General features: G+C 38.0%; 1 protein-coding gene across 1 annotated transcript in view; it reads left to right on the forward strand.

The window, feature by feature from the left end:
* The window catches only part of CNTNAP5 (contactin associated protein family member 5), a 798,328-nt gene that overhangs the window by 64,127 nt on the left and 718,268 nt on the right, over positions 1-15,933 (forward strand). The window lies entirely within an intron of this gene.

Here is a 15,933-nt window from a genome sequence, read left to right on the forward strand (position 1 = left end):
TGTGGCTTCTCTGAATCTGCATTTCCTCCTGAGAGCAGGGTCCTTGAAAGAAAACTCAAACTTCATCTTTACAATCCTAGCACCTATACTGGCCTTCCATCACATGTTAGGACCTCAAGAAATAATATTGATTGAATATATGAAGAAGGCAAAGAAAGTATAATCAGCCCAATCATATATTTGTGAAAGGTATTTTGTGATTGTTTTAGCTAGTAAAAATATATTGCCCATGTTGAAAAATAATTGGAAGTGATTGTAAAATTACAGAAATTATTAGTCCCCTCATGCTCTAAATTTCATCTGATCCCCCCCCCCAAAAAAAAAACAAGAACCAATTACTTTTGATGAGAATAGTTGTTTTGTTTTTCTGGTAAAAATTCAAAATTCCAATAAGAATACTTGCAAAGCAAAATAAAATAAAATAAAATAAAATAAAATAAAATAAAATAAAATAAATAAAAAATAAAACTTGCAAAGCACTACCTGAGGATAAACTTTCTCATAGGATTACTTGATTACCTTACCTTGAGTTGAAGTTAAAGCTATTGATTCCCCCCTCTATTTAAGAGACTGTACTTAATCAATATCAAATATTTTATTGATTAATTCCTTTATGTTCAACAAAATCCTAAAATCTAAAGTAATGAAAGAAGAAACATGCTATATGGTTCTTTCTTTCATGTTCTTCACATTGTAGTTTTATGGTTTCTATCAGAGAAAATACATGTTTCCTATTGGAAAAAAAAGTGAGATGAAAGAAAAAAATAAGACTGGAAATGAAGCACTGAGTTATGTAGAATATGTTACATAAACACAGTGGTAGCCTAAAAAGAGAAAGAAGTAAATATGCATTAATTGCCTACTATGTAGTAGCCATGATTCACAACACTTTAAATGTTATCCCTCAGAAAAACTCTTTCAAATAGATATTTTCGGTCTCCTTTTATACATACACGAAATCTGAGACGTTGGGGAGCTGAATAACTTGCTTAATGCTGCACATTAACTGAAAAAGCCAGGATCCAATGAGGTTTGAAATAAAATCTGTTCTCTGTAGAACACATCAAGCCCATTGAAGCTGAATAAGCAGTGAGAATGTAATAAATATTACATATTTTAGAAATTAAAAGAAGAATGATCAGGAGAGGGAAGAAAAGAAGTCTGTATGGAGGACTAACTCTGTATGGAGATTAAGATGTGTAGGGTTTGGATGCATGGGGAAGAGAAGACTGAGGGAGAGCCTGGCCAGAGGCATGAAGAGATCCTTCAAACAGGGAAGAGCAGATATGGATAGAATGCATGGGAAGTGAATGAGGCCTCTCCCAGGAGAGTCAGGTGATGAACAGAGGACTATAAATTGGATTTGCTAGAAATAGAACTAGAAGGACATCAGAGACTTTCAGTTAGAAGAGTGGTATAATGATGGTATGAATCAGAGACTAATCTTGCAATTAGGGCAAAATGGATCAGAAAAATGCATACTTCCAAGGAAGAAGAACAACTAGGGATGGGGGCAGCTTCTCCAGGCCTGGATTCAGAGAGGAAGGGGGGATTGTTGCCAGGAAAGATCGTCACCCTCCCTGGACCACCTCCCCACCCCCCAGATTTGGGTAGGGACCTCATGAGAGAGGAAGACAAGAATTGGCTTGCATAGCTCATGCCTGGTTGTTAGAGCAGGAGAAGCACATGGTGGGGAGGATGCTTGCAGTGGTGACCTCGCCACATACTAGTTTGTGATCTGAGAATCTTATTTCACTATTCTAAACCTCTTTATGGGTTCTTCATCATTAGAATAAATATATATAAGACCCACTCCACAAGGCTACTAGGGAAATTAAATGAAATAAAATATATACAGGCTCCCAACAACTGCAAGTTTATATCCTAGGATGGATGGTATTGTCTTTCACAGAAGAGGGGACAGAAGAGGAGTGTGACTTGGAGCCCTGATGGGTGGTTGTGTAGAGAACCCACATGGCTTTGGAAGGAGACTCTTAATGTGGACCCTAAAGTAGACCAGGGCTCTTAATTATGAAGTCAGATTATTGCTTCTGTGCCATAAGATTCTTAGGTAAAAATAGCACAGAGCTGTCTGTGCCTGTGATACTGCCCATGGCTTCTGATGACAACCCAAAATAGGTCTCATATATACCACACCAAATCCCAGCAGAACGTGGAGCCTTCTGCTTTGCCTATGGCATGTCCATGGTTTCTGAGCCATTTCTTTGTCAATCTGGACTAGTGCCCTTTCGAACTTCGATAATAATCTTTACATCATTTTTTATTTCTTTTTAAAAAATATTTATTTTAAATAGAGAAAGTGTGTGTGGCAAGGGGGAGAGACAGAGGGAGAGGAAGAGAGAGATTTTCAAGCAGAACGGGACTTGGGGCTCCATCTTATAATTCTGAGATCATGACCTGATTTTCTACATTCTTAACAGACGTCAGTGTCAGATCTAACTTCTAGGTCTGGCAGCTACAGGGAATAGACCCCTTTGCCCTCTGACTTTTAGCCTCACTACAGCTGTAAGGTTGGAGATAATGAGGAAGTTTGGGGCAGGTGGTGGCCACAAGAGCATACTCCCACCCCTTGAACAGTGTGACATAAGCCTGTCCCATTCAGCTTCTGGTCTGAAGAGTTTATGAGCCAGACCTCATCAGAAAGACAAGCTTCAAAATAGAGAAAGAAGGATAATCAAATTTTGGCCAAGCCAAAGCCTTCCACATCAAAACTATTCTTATCGTGGGCAGAGGCTTCATGACCACTCATTATTTTCATTCAAATTACCAAATGCACTGCACACAGTGGGTACCCAATGCGATTGAATTTCTTGTCCGTTCTGCCCTGATGTCCACCCCTTCCCAATATGGCTGAGGATTTTCAGTGTTTCAAGACAATATTTATTGAAGTTTTTACCTAGTCTGGTTGACTGTCCATCGTCTTGCTGTCTGATGAGATGAAGGCCAATCTCAAGTTGATGAGGCCCAACATGCACATCTAGAAGCATCTGAGATGTTCCTCCTGAGTCTTTGCCCTGACGTACATACAGTTTCCTCCTCTTTCCCTGGCCTGCTTCCTTCTCAGGGGACATTTATGTATTCCTTCTTTGTTCTGCTTTCTAAAGCGAGGTGCATTCATAATCCCTTATCCTAGCCCAAGATACTAACCATTTGGAGCCTGTCTGTCCTCTAAGCTCTCATTTTCCAGGTACTGCTTTATCCCATCTGCTCCTTCTCTGAACCATAGTCCTTATTTTACATTCTCCATCTGGATATCTTGCAGTTTCTTGAAGACCTATACTTCAAGTTATGCTGTGCAAACAGGCTGGGAAAGGTAATTGGGGAGCACAGTCATTCCTTCACAGTGGATATTTAGTGAGCACATTTGGGGATCTGGGAATATAGTGGCAAACAAGGCAAGAACTAGTGATCTGCTTATAATTGTAGAGAGCACTATTTATTGAAGTATTTTCATGCTTGTACATTTAATTATCCCTCCTATCAAAGTAATGAACTAATGGGGATTTGACTTTCACTTACCATTCCAACAACACACTCTCACTTCTTTGGATAGTCAGTACCCTCTGTTCCCATTAAACACTGTCCTCCAACATCTTCATGACATTCCAGGATATTTGCAGTGCAACTTTATTTCCACTCATAGAATGGGCATTATCACTTGCCAACATAATCCTCGTTAGCAAGTAGGAATAGGATTAGGGAAAGTAGGCTTTTCAACACAGCACAAATCCAGCTTATACAAATAACTGGATTTTACGAGATCTTCATTTTGTTCATGTTTTTTATTTCATAATTATTATTACATTAAAAGGCTGATTTTTTTTTTTATTGGCCAGACCATGGCCTGTGGAAATAGGCAAGCTCATGTTGAAATCTTATTTTGGTGTATTCTTGCTATGTGGTTTTGACAATTACCTTGACCTTTCTCCTTCTCCATGTCCTTATCTGTGACATGAGAAATAAGAAGAGCTACCCTAAGACATGTGGAAGGAGAGGTAAATAGATGAGAAGCCTCTAGTCAAGGCTAGCATGTGATGGATATTCAATAAATGGTACCTATTATGATTACGTGCTGTAGAATTTTGCATTTTGAAGGAGTGATGATTATTTCAGCATCAGCAGCTCAGTACTGATTTGGTATCAGAAGAATGCTTGATGATTCTCTGTGAATGCCTGAATATGAATGATTAGAGAGTAGATGTTCAGGTTAGTGGAGGAGAGGATGGGATCTTTTCCTTTTAAGGAAAATGCACGCCCCTAGTCACATTAAAAATTAAAGAACACTTGACATTGTAAAAAGCAAAGTGTAACAAAGCCACAGTTGGTATTTCATCTTGCTAAATGTCTACTTTGGACTTCTTATTTTCACACTCTCTCTAATCTCTGTGCTCTGGTATAAGATAGGGGGGAAATAGCTCATGGGATATAGACCACAATGATAATCACATTGCATTTACATGTCAGTTCAGTGGGGGTGAAAATAAAGATGTTTATTTCAACTCAGCATTATCATGCATGTTTTGTATTACTGATATCACAGCTCCAGTGTTCAAAACCAAGCTTGGAAATTTGCAGATGCTACTAAATTATGAGAAACAACAAATAATGAGGTACAGTGCATTCTGATGGAGGAGAAATTTGCTCATTTTTCACACCTTTGGCTAGCAGAGAGCTAATGGATAGCAAATACTGTTTGGTGTAGATAAATGTTGAATAACGAGTTTTGAACACAGACTAAGAGAAAGAGAGAGAGAGAGAGAGAGAAGGAATGCCTAATTAATTGGAACTGCTTCCTTACAATGAATCAGAGAAGGTTGGTGAGTTACTAGAAGAGATGATCTTTTTTTTTTTTTTTTGAGGGGATGGTCTTAACTGAAAGCTCAAAGTGTACCCCCTTTGCAGAGAATGGCAGAAGTGGTCACGGGAAGGAAGGAACACTTTGGCAATTAGCATTTCAGAGAACAGAGAAAGCAGGGACTTTGAGTTAGGCCTATGTGAATTTAATGTCTGCCCTGTCATTTTCCAAACTCATATGATTTGGGACAATTCTATTTATGTAGCTGAACACTATTTCCTCCTGAAAATAGGAATAGTAATATTTACCAAAGCTGTTAGTATGGTGTTGTCAGTTGAACACTGTACAATATGCCTCAGCTGAGGAGGCATTCCCCACATAGGATGCAAGATAGGTTAATATATTTATAGAACAATATTCTTGCTCCAAAACTTTATGCTTTTTAAATTAACCTATTATAGGGATCCCTGGGTGGCTCAGCGGTTTAGTGCCTGCCTTTGGCCCAGGGCGTGATCCTGGAGTCCCAGGATCGAGTCCTGCGTCAGGCTCCCGGCATGGAGCCTGCTTCTCCCTCCTTCTGTGTCTCTGCCTCTCTCTCTCTCTCTCTCTATGTCTATCATAAATAAATAAATAAATCTTTAAAAATAAATAAATTAACCTATTATAAAGCATTTAAAATATATGGAGGCATAGTATGTTGAGAAGGGATGCTCTTTTCCTAAATTGTCAAAGATACCATAGGAAATAATGGCAGCCTCAAAAATTACATGGTTCTAGGGTGTGCAGAATTCCTTAAACAAAGAAGCACACAGTGAGGGGCCAGTTTGGAAGTAAAATGTGGGCACAATCTCTAATGGTCACTCGTTTTGGATTGACATTGCTCACCAATAACATGGTGGCCTTGCCAGGGATTGTTTGGAACTATGGAATATTACAGGGTAAATGAACTCATTGAGAGTTCATCACCACCAATCAACTGGTGGGTACTGCCCCTGTTCTTCACAATCCTACCTTTAAATGCTGTAGTGCAATTGTCAATTTAGCTGTCTGGTCTTTCCTTGAAGTGTGAAATGCTTGCAAGGATGAGGGCAAATCTCAATGTCCCTGTTTCCATAGGAAAGTGCCTGAATATATTAGATACTCAGTTCATTATTTCCAAATCAGTCATGAGTGAATCCCTCTTCTGATGTCTTCCATTGAAAATAAAATTGTATTTCTAAGGGTAGGTTTTTTTTTTTTTTTTCGTTTTCATGTGTACCTTTTTTTTTCTCTTCTTTATTTTTGGTTTTATCAGCTTTTACGGAGTGATAGTCTTTATTTTAAACACTTTTCAGTCCTTATTTTATTCAATTTAAACTTTAAAACAAACTTATAAGATAAACACATCAACCCCTTTCTCCAGTTGAAAAAATTGAGGCCTAGAGGGGAAAAGAGTAACTGCCCAAGGACGCACAATGAGCAGATATCAGAGCAGAGATTCAAAGCTGAATCCATTTGTCCCCAGACTGCTCAAACCCAACTCCTTAGGATATATAACAGTGCTCTACTCTCAACACCTTGCTCTCCAAAGTTACGCTTATATTTTCTGGTTAACATTGACCTACATGTGTTAAAGTATTTTTATCTCACTTCATTCTATTCCATTATATCACTCCCATACACACCCAGTGCCCCGTGAGTAATTCAACTTTCACTAATTGTCTTTAGTTCCCATTCATGTTTAGATGAATAACCTACCTAATTGGTCTTAATTTTGTCCCATTTTATATCTGCTCATCAAAACATTCATGTGGGCCATCTGGGGGCCCTGCTAAAAGAATTACAAGAGGTTCCCGTTGGGCAAGAGTTATGCATGAGAAAATTGAGTTTGGTTTCATCACTCCCATGCAAAAACTTCCTATCTGCTGATTTTACCAGTTCCATTGCTTGTAAGTTGGGAGTCATTCCTTTGGGGTCTAGACACCATCTCCAAGTATATTTCTTTCATAGCCCTTGACATAAATTCTTGTGTGACCCTCCCTGATTAGCTTATTTCAAGGATAAGAAGTTTGTACTATTCATTCCAATGAGCTATTTGGTGAACTTTATTCACTAGTCTGCATGAATTGTCTTCCTCTCTGTAATTCAAATAATGGATCTTCTCATTTATCCACATTATTGCTCTGGTATCCAAACATGATCCGTTCCTATGAATAACTAGAATGTGGATGTTCTTTTAGAGCAAATGAAGCATGTTCATGTATATTATCTTACCAAATTTTCACAATATCCCTCTGAGGAAAATATATATTAATTATTTTTATTTTTCAGATGAGACATGTAGAGGTTAGGTGATTGGCCCAAGGATTGCCAAACAAATGAAAACCCCATGTTGGTTTTCTGACATAGATATTCTGATTCTTAAGTCCCCCTTTTGCAGTTCTGCTCATGCTGCCTCACCCTGGTTCCATTTGTACCATGATACTTTTGTTTCTAACCACTCCTCCACTTGACTTGCGCATCCTTTGATGACAAAGACAAATGTCTTCTTCAGCCTACCTGATTGTCATGATTGTATGAACAACCAAATAAAGAGCATATATGCTTTGCAAACACAGATTAAAAACAAGTCCCTTCCTTGCTTATATTCTCCCACCCTCATGTTTTTTAATCAAGCTCTTCTTTAAAGGCATTCTGGCAAAACCAGAGCCTGTGTTGTCTTACTGTGCCAGTGGCACCTAACACACACCACCTTGCAGTGAATGACTGGGTCTGTCTCCTCCCTTTAATCTGTGCTTTACCTAAAGAACAAGGGAGACAACCTAAAGCACAAATCCCAAAGTGGGAGGAAGATCTGCATAATTTAAGCCATTAATAGCAATTAAGTTTAGTGACTACTTACCATATGCTTGAGATAGCTCTATATATCCTGTGGATTGAGTCATTTAACCCTCGCAGCAATGCCAAGAGGCAATGTACTAATTGTATTCCCATTTTGTGAATGAATAAACTAAAGCGCAAGTAAAAAATACTTGTCCAGAGGCAAAGCTAGGAACTGTGAGGGTTGGGATACATTTTAAGACTTCAGTCCCTTGGAGGTCTGTGTTCTGAGTCTGTCTGTGCCTAGGATAGGTTAGAATTGGAAAAGTAAGAAACAAAAACCAGAAAAAAACTAGCAAGATGTCAGCTTGAATAATGGCTTAGAGCTCTAGACAATCTGACTTTATTCCTTTGGGAAAAGTCAGGAAGGGGTATAAAGTGTCAGTAGCCTTATGGAAGAGATTTCACATGTGCGAGGGAATCAAGCTTGTGTCAGCAACATCAGTCTGAGGACAGTACACCAACTGCCTATTAGCAGAAGTAATAATAATACCATCTAACATTTATTGACTAATTTCTATGACTCTCGATGTCTCCCTACTATCTATGAATAAAGCCCCAGCTTCTTTGTGCAGGCTTCAAGAACCTCCACAATACAGGGCCAGCCCACTTTTTCAGACTCATTCTCCCGCTTTGTCCCTGCTCATGTTGTAAACTCTGATAAAAACACGGGATTCATTGATCCCACCGCACCCTAAACATTGAGGGTGTTACTTATGCTCTTCTTTTGCCAGGAAGGACTTTCATGCTTTCTGTACCTGAACAGTTCAGCTTCAATCAACCATAATCCAGTCCAGGAAGTCTCCTCTGGGCACACAGATTAGAGAACAGGTATCTTTCCTCTGGCCTCTAGAGCACCAAGTCCTCACATATGTGTGGACATTTACTTATTATAATGACTTCCTCAGTTTGTGTAACTGTCATTAACTAAGTAGCAGGATCCTTGAGGGTGAATCTCCTGTATTCAGTTTTGTATCCTAGCATCTAGCACAGCACCTGATACATGCTAAGTGTCCAAAAGCAACTGAATTATGCATCAGACCTGAGTATGGTTCCTGAATTCAGATCTAATCTCAACAGAGCCTCATGAATTTGACATTACCAAGCCAACTTTACACATGAAGAAACATAAGCTCAGAAAAATCAAATAGCATATGCAAAATTGCATCTAATAAGCAATATATATAATATGGAAATGATAAAAACAGGAAGGGCTCAAACTCAGCATGATTCAGAGTCTGGCATTTGTTCCCTGGTTAGCACACTGCACCACATTGACTTTCTTCCCACAAGTGAGACACTATGGGGAACTGAGCAAAAGAATCAAGAATCATGAGACTCAATAGAGCTGACACACAGAATAGCTTTTGAAATACCTTAGGCATTCCCTTCTTATCACCCATGGCTTAGCTAGAAAGGGATGAGGCAATAGAACTTGGCCAAGCCTAAATCACAGTAGTAGGGAGGTAAGAAAGCCCTGAGATGGGTCACATTAATGATGTTGCTTATGAAAATGATAATAATTGTAGCTAATATTTTCGATCACTTACACTGACATTGATGGTTTTAACTCCTTTACATGTGTGATAGTTTTCCCTTACAAAACAAGTACTGCCTTGATTTATTAAATGAGAAAACCAGGAGACTTATTAAGATTTACACATACTAAGCGAAAGAACCAGATTCTAAAACTCAAGCTCAGACTGTCTGACTTCATGTCTTAAACCCCCGACAAGAATCCTACACTGTCTGATGGGGGTTGACCTCCAAGGAGGTGCTGACTCTACGGTATGTCAGAATCCCAGACAAGGGCAAAGGATGATGCCCCAGCATGCATTGCAATTTCCTTTTTAACAAGGGACTTGACTTGGGGGTAGAGGTGCTAGGCAAAACCAGATAAGACATTACTCTGATTACAGAATAGATCTCAAAGTTTAATTTGAAAGCTTAGTTAATTCAGTGATTCACTCACTCCAGTACTTATAAATCCATGGACGGGATTGTCTAGGGACCGTGCCAATACACCCTTGATGTTTGAACCAAGAAAGAAGCAGCAAGTCAGTATTATCATGAAGTACTCAAATGGCCACCCCACATTGATCACATATTTGAGGCCTCTTTGCAAATAGAATTAGGTAAATTGTATTAGACATGTGCTTTATTTAACGTGGATCAGTAATTCTGTCTCAAACCAAACATAACTTCCTTATACCTTCACTCTCTTACAAACTAATGGGGTCCCTGGCAGCATATCCCTGTCAGACCACTGCCAGCTCCAGAAACTCTTGCTTATGTCTTCTCAGACCTAGTGCACATATTAAAGACAACCATGACCTCCCTGTAAAATGAACTCCTTCTAAACACTGAGGTTTCCAGATCACCACCACCTGAATCAGAATTAAATATCAAGGAAACAAAATGCATTGTAGTTTTTAGAAGTGACCTTGAGTTCTCTTTTACAAATTTTAAAAACAATGCCACAGGCACAGAATCACATCCCAATCTGTTGGGTCACTTTTCAATGAAATAACAAGTAATTAAGTCACATGAAACAAATGAAGAAACTACAAAACTACTGGCAAAATGGCTGAATAATAAAAAAAAGAAATTTAAATCATCCTCAGGGGATGATTATATCTTGTACTCTGGATGATTTTGTAGATGAAAAGAGTATAAGGCAACAAGTAGAGTGACCAGGGTCTTCATCCCAAGTCTGCCCATCCACTGGCTTTGTGGATGCACGTCAGGAAAGCTGGCCGACTCTTTGGGGTTCAGTTACTCTTCTGCTGCAGAGAAGTGATGACAGCAATAGCAGTCACAGAAGCAAACCTGAAAGCATGGGAAAGCTAACTAGTGTGTCCCTGTCTCTTTATCCTCATTGTGTTCATTCAAATGGAGACCTTGCCCCACTCTCCAGTGCCAAGAATCGAGTCTTCTGATGAAAGTTGATCTCGACATTGATGGTCTGGAAACTGACTCTTATCTAGCCTTGCAAAAATCTAGCCTGGGAAACTTACTGAACTTCTCTGAACTCTGTACTGACTATCTGTGAATTTGGGTTTAAAATATTACCTACCTCATAACACTGTTGTAATGATAAATGAGATAAATCAGGTAAAGGACTTGAAAAATGCCTGGCATATTCAAAGTACACAGCAAATATTAGCTTTTATTGTTTCTGGCTCTTCTTTCTCCACATATAAGAAACCCCTTCCCCCTGAAAAAGAAAGAAATTTCCAGGTGTCTGTCATCTTAAATATGTATATATGATATTAATATACTGTGTCATATATTCTTTAACTATTACATAGTATTATTAAAATATAAGCTGTGAATTTTTTTCAGATTATATATATAAGTAAGATTGTATAGTATTTGTCTTCCTCTGATTTATTTCACTTCGCATAGCTTGTGGTAATCGTTTTGCGATATATGCATGTTAAGTCATTATGCTGTAGACCTCAAATTTTACAGTGATATATATCAATTATAACTCAGTAAAACTGAATAAAGACTTTATTTAATCATAATAATAAATATGAAGGATATATACCTTTACGTCTATGGACATTTATCCTCCTCTAGCTACTAGCTACTTTATTTCTCAACTTTCTTGTATTGCAAGACTTCTTTTCCAGTGTTGAATGTTGACAATCTTTGCTTCTTTTTCTATTTTTTATGATAACATAAAAATATAATGAACCTCATGTAATTCTTACTCAGATTCATCAATTATCCACTCATGTTTCATCCACTTGATCAATTTCTATCTTCGGCATCATTTCAAGCGAATTACTAACGTCATATAATTTGTCCCCAAATGTCAGTAGATGTCATTGAGAGGATTATTGTTTCTATTTTTTGAATTTCCATTCAGTCCTTTACAAGGGTACACTTGTCCATATTTCTTGAGTCTCTAGAAAGTAGTGCATGGCCTACCTTTCTCCAATGTGTGATTTGGCCATTCTACCTCAATTGCTGCCACTTTCTTAAAAGTTCTATTTATTTTGGTTTTCGTTTCTCCAAGCAGGATACCTATGGCTTTCACATTGTCTGGTCTAATGGGAATTTTTCTGTCCGAACTATTCTTGATTTTCATTTTAATACTTTACAGTGAGATAGGGCTAAACTAGTATCAACATCTGAGATAAGTTACCTAGCCTTGTTAATATACTTTTTTAAAGCTTTAAAATGGAAGAAAGTTATATTATAAAGCATCATATAACATAATTCTTACTCTATGAGAAGTAACATTATTAATATTATTTAATTTTCCACATGGCTTCCATGGTGCCTCACCCACATTGTTTACTTCCTACCCATCATATCTTCAAATTACTTCACAGCCACAGATCTTGTCAAGGTTTTTGTATTAGCACTGGAATCTGGGCCTTATTTCTTGGCATTCTACAAAATTATCTTTGGAGAGCTCATAATCATTGCTTTAGCTTCCAAGTCTATGTATATGGCCTGATTATCCTTGGATAATGTTCCCCCTTCATTCACTGCCCATGAATACTTCCAGTTGGGTAATCTCACAAACTTCCAGTGTTTTAAAAAAAGATTTTATTTATTTAGAGCCTGACACAGGGCTCCATCCATGACCCTGAGATCATGACCTGAGCCAGAACCAAGAATCCGAGTCTTAACTGACTGAGCCACCCAGGCATCCCCACAAGCTCCCACGAAATGTTCTTAAATAAAATTTGTCACCTTTCACCCCAAAATTCTCTATGAATTATCTCAGTTATTCCAGTAACATTGCTGACACACACTTGCAGCATTTTTTTTTTTTTTTGTTAGTAGAAAAGCCAGCTACACTTGAAGATTGGGGATGAGAAACAAATATTACTTTTATTTTCTTGCTAATAAATCTCTGAGGAGGACACAAGGTATTTCCACACCATGTTATTAATCCTTCATCCTACCACAAGAGCATTGCTTGTGCTCAGTTGTCCCTGTACGTTTGTATGTTCCCTCCCACAGACTCACAGCTCCTTCTAGAAAATGAATCTTTCTTTTCTTTCTTTCTTTCTTTTTTTTTTTTTTTTTTTGAGTCTTTATTTTCTGTAATCCTAGTCTCTAGCTCAGTGACTGGCACACAGTTGAAAGTTAATGCCCATATTAGATTTTTTTTTTTTATATAATTGTCTGAAGCTGAGACCCCACGTGGGGGAAAAAGTTCAAAGTCTTGTTTTTCTTGCTCTTATAGGGGTGAAAAGCATTTGTGAATGCATGGATTAATTCCACTTTTAGGTAAAAGTCAAAAGAAGTGATAAGGCTAGATGTACTGGTTAAAGAAGGAGTAGTTACAATTTTAACATTATCATCATCAATCTTCAATGAAGAGAAAAAATATGTTTATACATATTCATTTGCTCCTTTATTCTCATAAAACTTATTAAATTGTGTAGATTCAACTCATCAAAGTACACATTAAGTATGTTATATTTTGTATATCAATTAAAGCTTCAGAAAGCTGTTAAAAATAAATAAAAGAATGGTGATAAAAACTCCACTTAGGATAGGAAAGCCCATTAATTGCAGTGACAAATGTTAACAAAATTTTCTCCTCCTCTGAAGAGATTTAGAAACTGGAAGGAGGAATGAGATATGCATATAAATGACTATATATGAAAAGCACCTCGTGCGGAATGATAGGAGTGGCAGTTTTCAGGCAGTGGGCAGAGTATCAGATGTACAAATCAGGGGAGGCTTGCAGAGTGAATATGAACTGACTTTCAGGATCAGCAGAGTTGGCAACATGCAGAAATAGGCATGGTGGGAGTAAATGTGAGACTCTGTGTGCCAGCAATAAAATGAGAAAGCAGTGGATTCAAGGATGCATATATGTTTGCCAACAAGGGGGTATTTTGGTATCACTGGAGTAGAGGAGGATCCATATGGAATGACGTGGATGATGAGTTTCAATGCGGAGATTGCCTGGGCTGTGGATGGTCTTGGGTACCACACGAGGGATGTAGATCTTGGACGACTATGGAATATGCACATAATGTTTGGGAAGAAGAGTGACAGTTGTGATATAAGAATATTGTGTACCGGGATCCCTGGGTGGCGCAGCGGTTTGGTGCCTGCCTTTGGCCCAGGGCGCGATCCTGGAGACCCGGGATCGAATCCCACGTCGGGCTCCCGGTGCATGGAGCCTGCTTCTCCCTCTGCCTGTGTCTCTGCCTCTCTCTCTCTCTCTCTGTGACTATCATAAATAAATAAAAATTAAAAAAAAAGAATATTGTGTACCATTTCCATGTATATAAATGCCCAAAATTAATAGTGGTTTTCTTAGCTTTAGGAAACAGTATTTCTCAGAATTCTCTACTCTATGGTATACAGTTATCTATGGCAATATTCAATAATTTTCTATGATTTTATTTTATCCTCTCCACTGTACCCCCCAGCACAGGGAGAGTCTGAGAGGGTCTGATACTTGGTGTAAATAAGAAAGGTTTTAGAAGTTATATTTAATTTCCCAGATCTGATATGAATTCTAGTCTATGATTTTCTCAGTAAAAAAAAAAAAGAAAAGATAGTTGCTTATCATACTAGTCCCTTTATTTTGTTGGGAGTAGGGCTATTGTCCTTATTTTTATTTATTTTTGAAAAATTAATACAATCACGTTGTACACTGTTAGAAATATATATAAAGATAGGCAAATAAAATTCTCCCAACATACCTATCTCTTAGAAAACCCGGTCCCCTCCCTGGAAGCAACCCATTTCCAGTCTACTATGTATGGTTCAGAGATATTCTACAAGTATACAAACACATATAGATATTTTTAATACACACATATTGATATAAAGATGAACTATTTTGCATCTTGCTTTTTTCACTTAACATATCTCTGTGATTCCTTCAGATCAGCACATCTGGAACTTCATTCTTTGTTAGGATTCAGAGAATTACCTTGTGTAGGAGTATGCTACTTTCTTTAACCTGCCTTTCACTAATAGCCTTTTAGATTGGGAACCTACATCCATTAAAAACAATGTTGCTATAAATAACTCTGCACATTCCACAGTTTGCAAATGTTTGAGTACATGTATAAGAAATTTCTAGAAGTGGAACTGCTGAGTCAAACATGTGAACACTTGCTATTTTTAGAGATAGTACCAAGTTGTCCTCTAGAGAATTTGTACCAATATATACATTCCTAACAGCAATTAAAAGAGTGGCTTTTTCCAAACACTCTCATCAAAATAGTTTTATTAATCTTTCTGATCTTTCAAGTCTAATTAATGAAAAATGGTATCTTGGTCTAATTAATTGTCATCTTCTGTCAGCTTTGCTCTCTCTGGATCCTTTAAATATTAATATGTTTCGTGTTCATGATTGTTATTTTCTAGATATTCAGCTTTTTTAGTATTTATCGTTCACTTTTTAACTTGGGAGTTTTTTAGCACATTGTTGTCTTTTCCTGTTTATTCTTGTTATTCGGTTTCCGAGGGGTTAGTTGATTTCCTAGCTTTTCTATTGATTATAGTTTTGCTCCACTGTGATCAGAGAGTATGGTCTGAATTATTTGTTCGAAAACATACTGATAGTTTCCTAGTGGTCATTTATTTAGAATGTTCTATGGATCATCTGAAAAATATTTACTCACAGTTATCAGGTTACAGAGGTTAACATAGATCTACTGCACCTGCTTTTAAAAGTATATCATTCCAGTCATCTATATACTTATTTTGGCCAACTTGATCTTTCATTTCATGAAAGAGGGGAGTCACATTCTACTAACAATTTATTTCTGTTTATTCTTCCACATGCCATCCTTTCTTTTTCTTCGATAAATCTTCTTGTTATGGGAATTAGGCCTACAAATGTAAGAAAAGCTGGGGAAGTGAAGGGCCGCAAGGGGCAGTGGGAGGCTTAGAAGATCAGAAGGTGCCCCCATGGACCAGCCTCATGAAACACCAGTGCAGAGGACAGTGGAGACTTTCAGACACCTCTGAGGAGCCATCATGTTCAGCAATTGAAGTTGGACCAAAATGGGAGCTCATGGAGAACAGAAACAGATGCCTTCCTATACTGAGCACCTCCATAGCCAACCTGTGGTGATGTGCTTGGGACCACTGATAGTCAATAGGGCTAGTGGTGGGGAACAAGACCCAGGGTGGAGGACAGTCAGGGCAACTGGAGTCCATACCACCTGTCTATCTTTAGACCTAACCATGAAGACCTTCCAGAAGACCCCTCCAGTCCACCTCCCAAATCTGCCTTATGTGACCTCTCTGACACT

The sequence above is a fragment of the Nyctereutes procyonoides genome, unplaced genomic scaffold (genome assembly GCF_905146905.1).
Source record: "Nyctereutes procyonoides isolate TBG_1078 unplaced genomic scaffold, NYPRO_anot_genome, whole genome shotgun sequence".
Classification (NCBI taxonomy): Eukaryota; Metazoa; Chordata; class Mammalia; order Carnivora; family Canidae; genus Nyctereutes; species Nyctereutes procyonoides.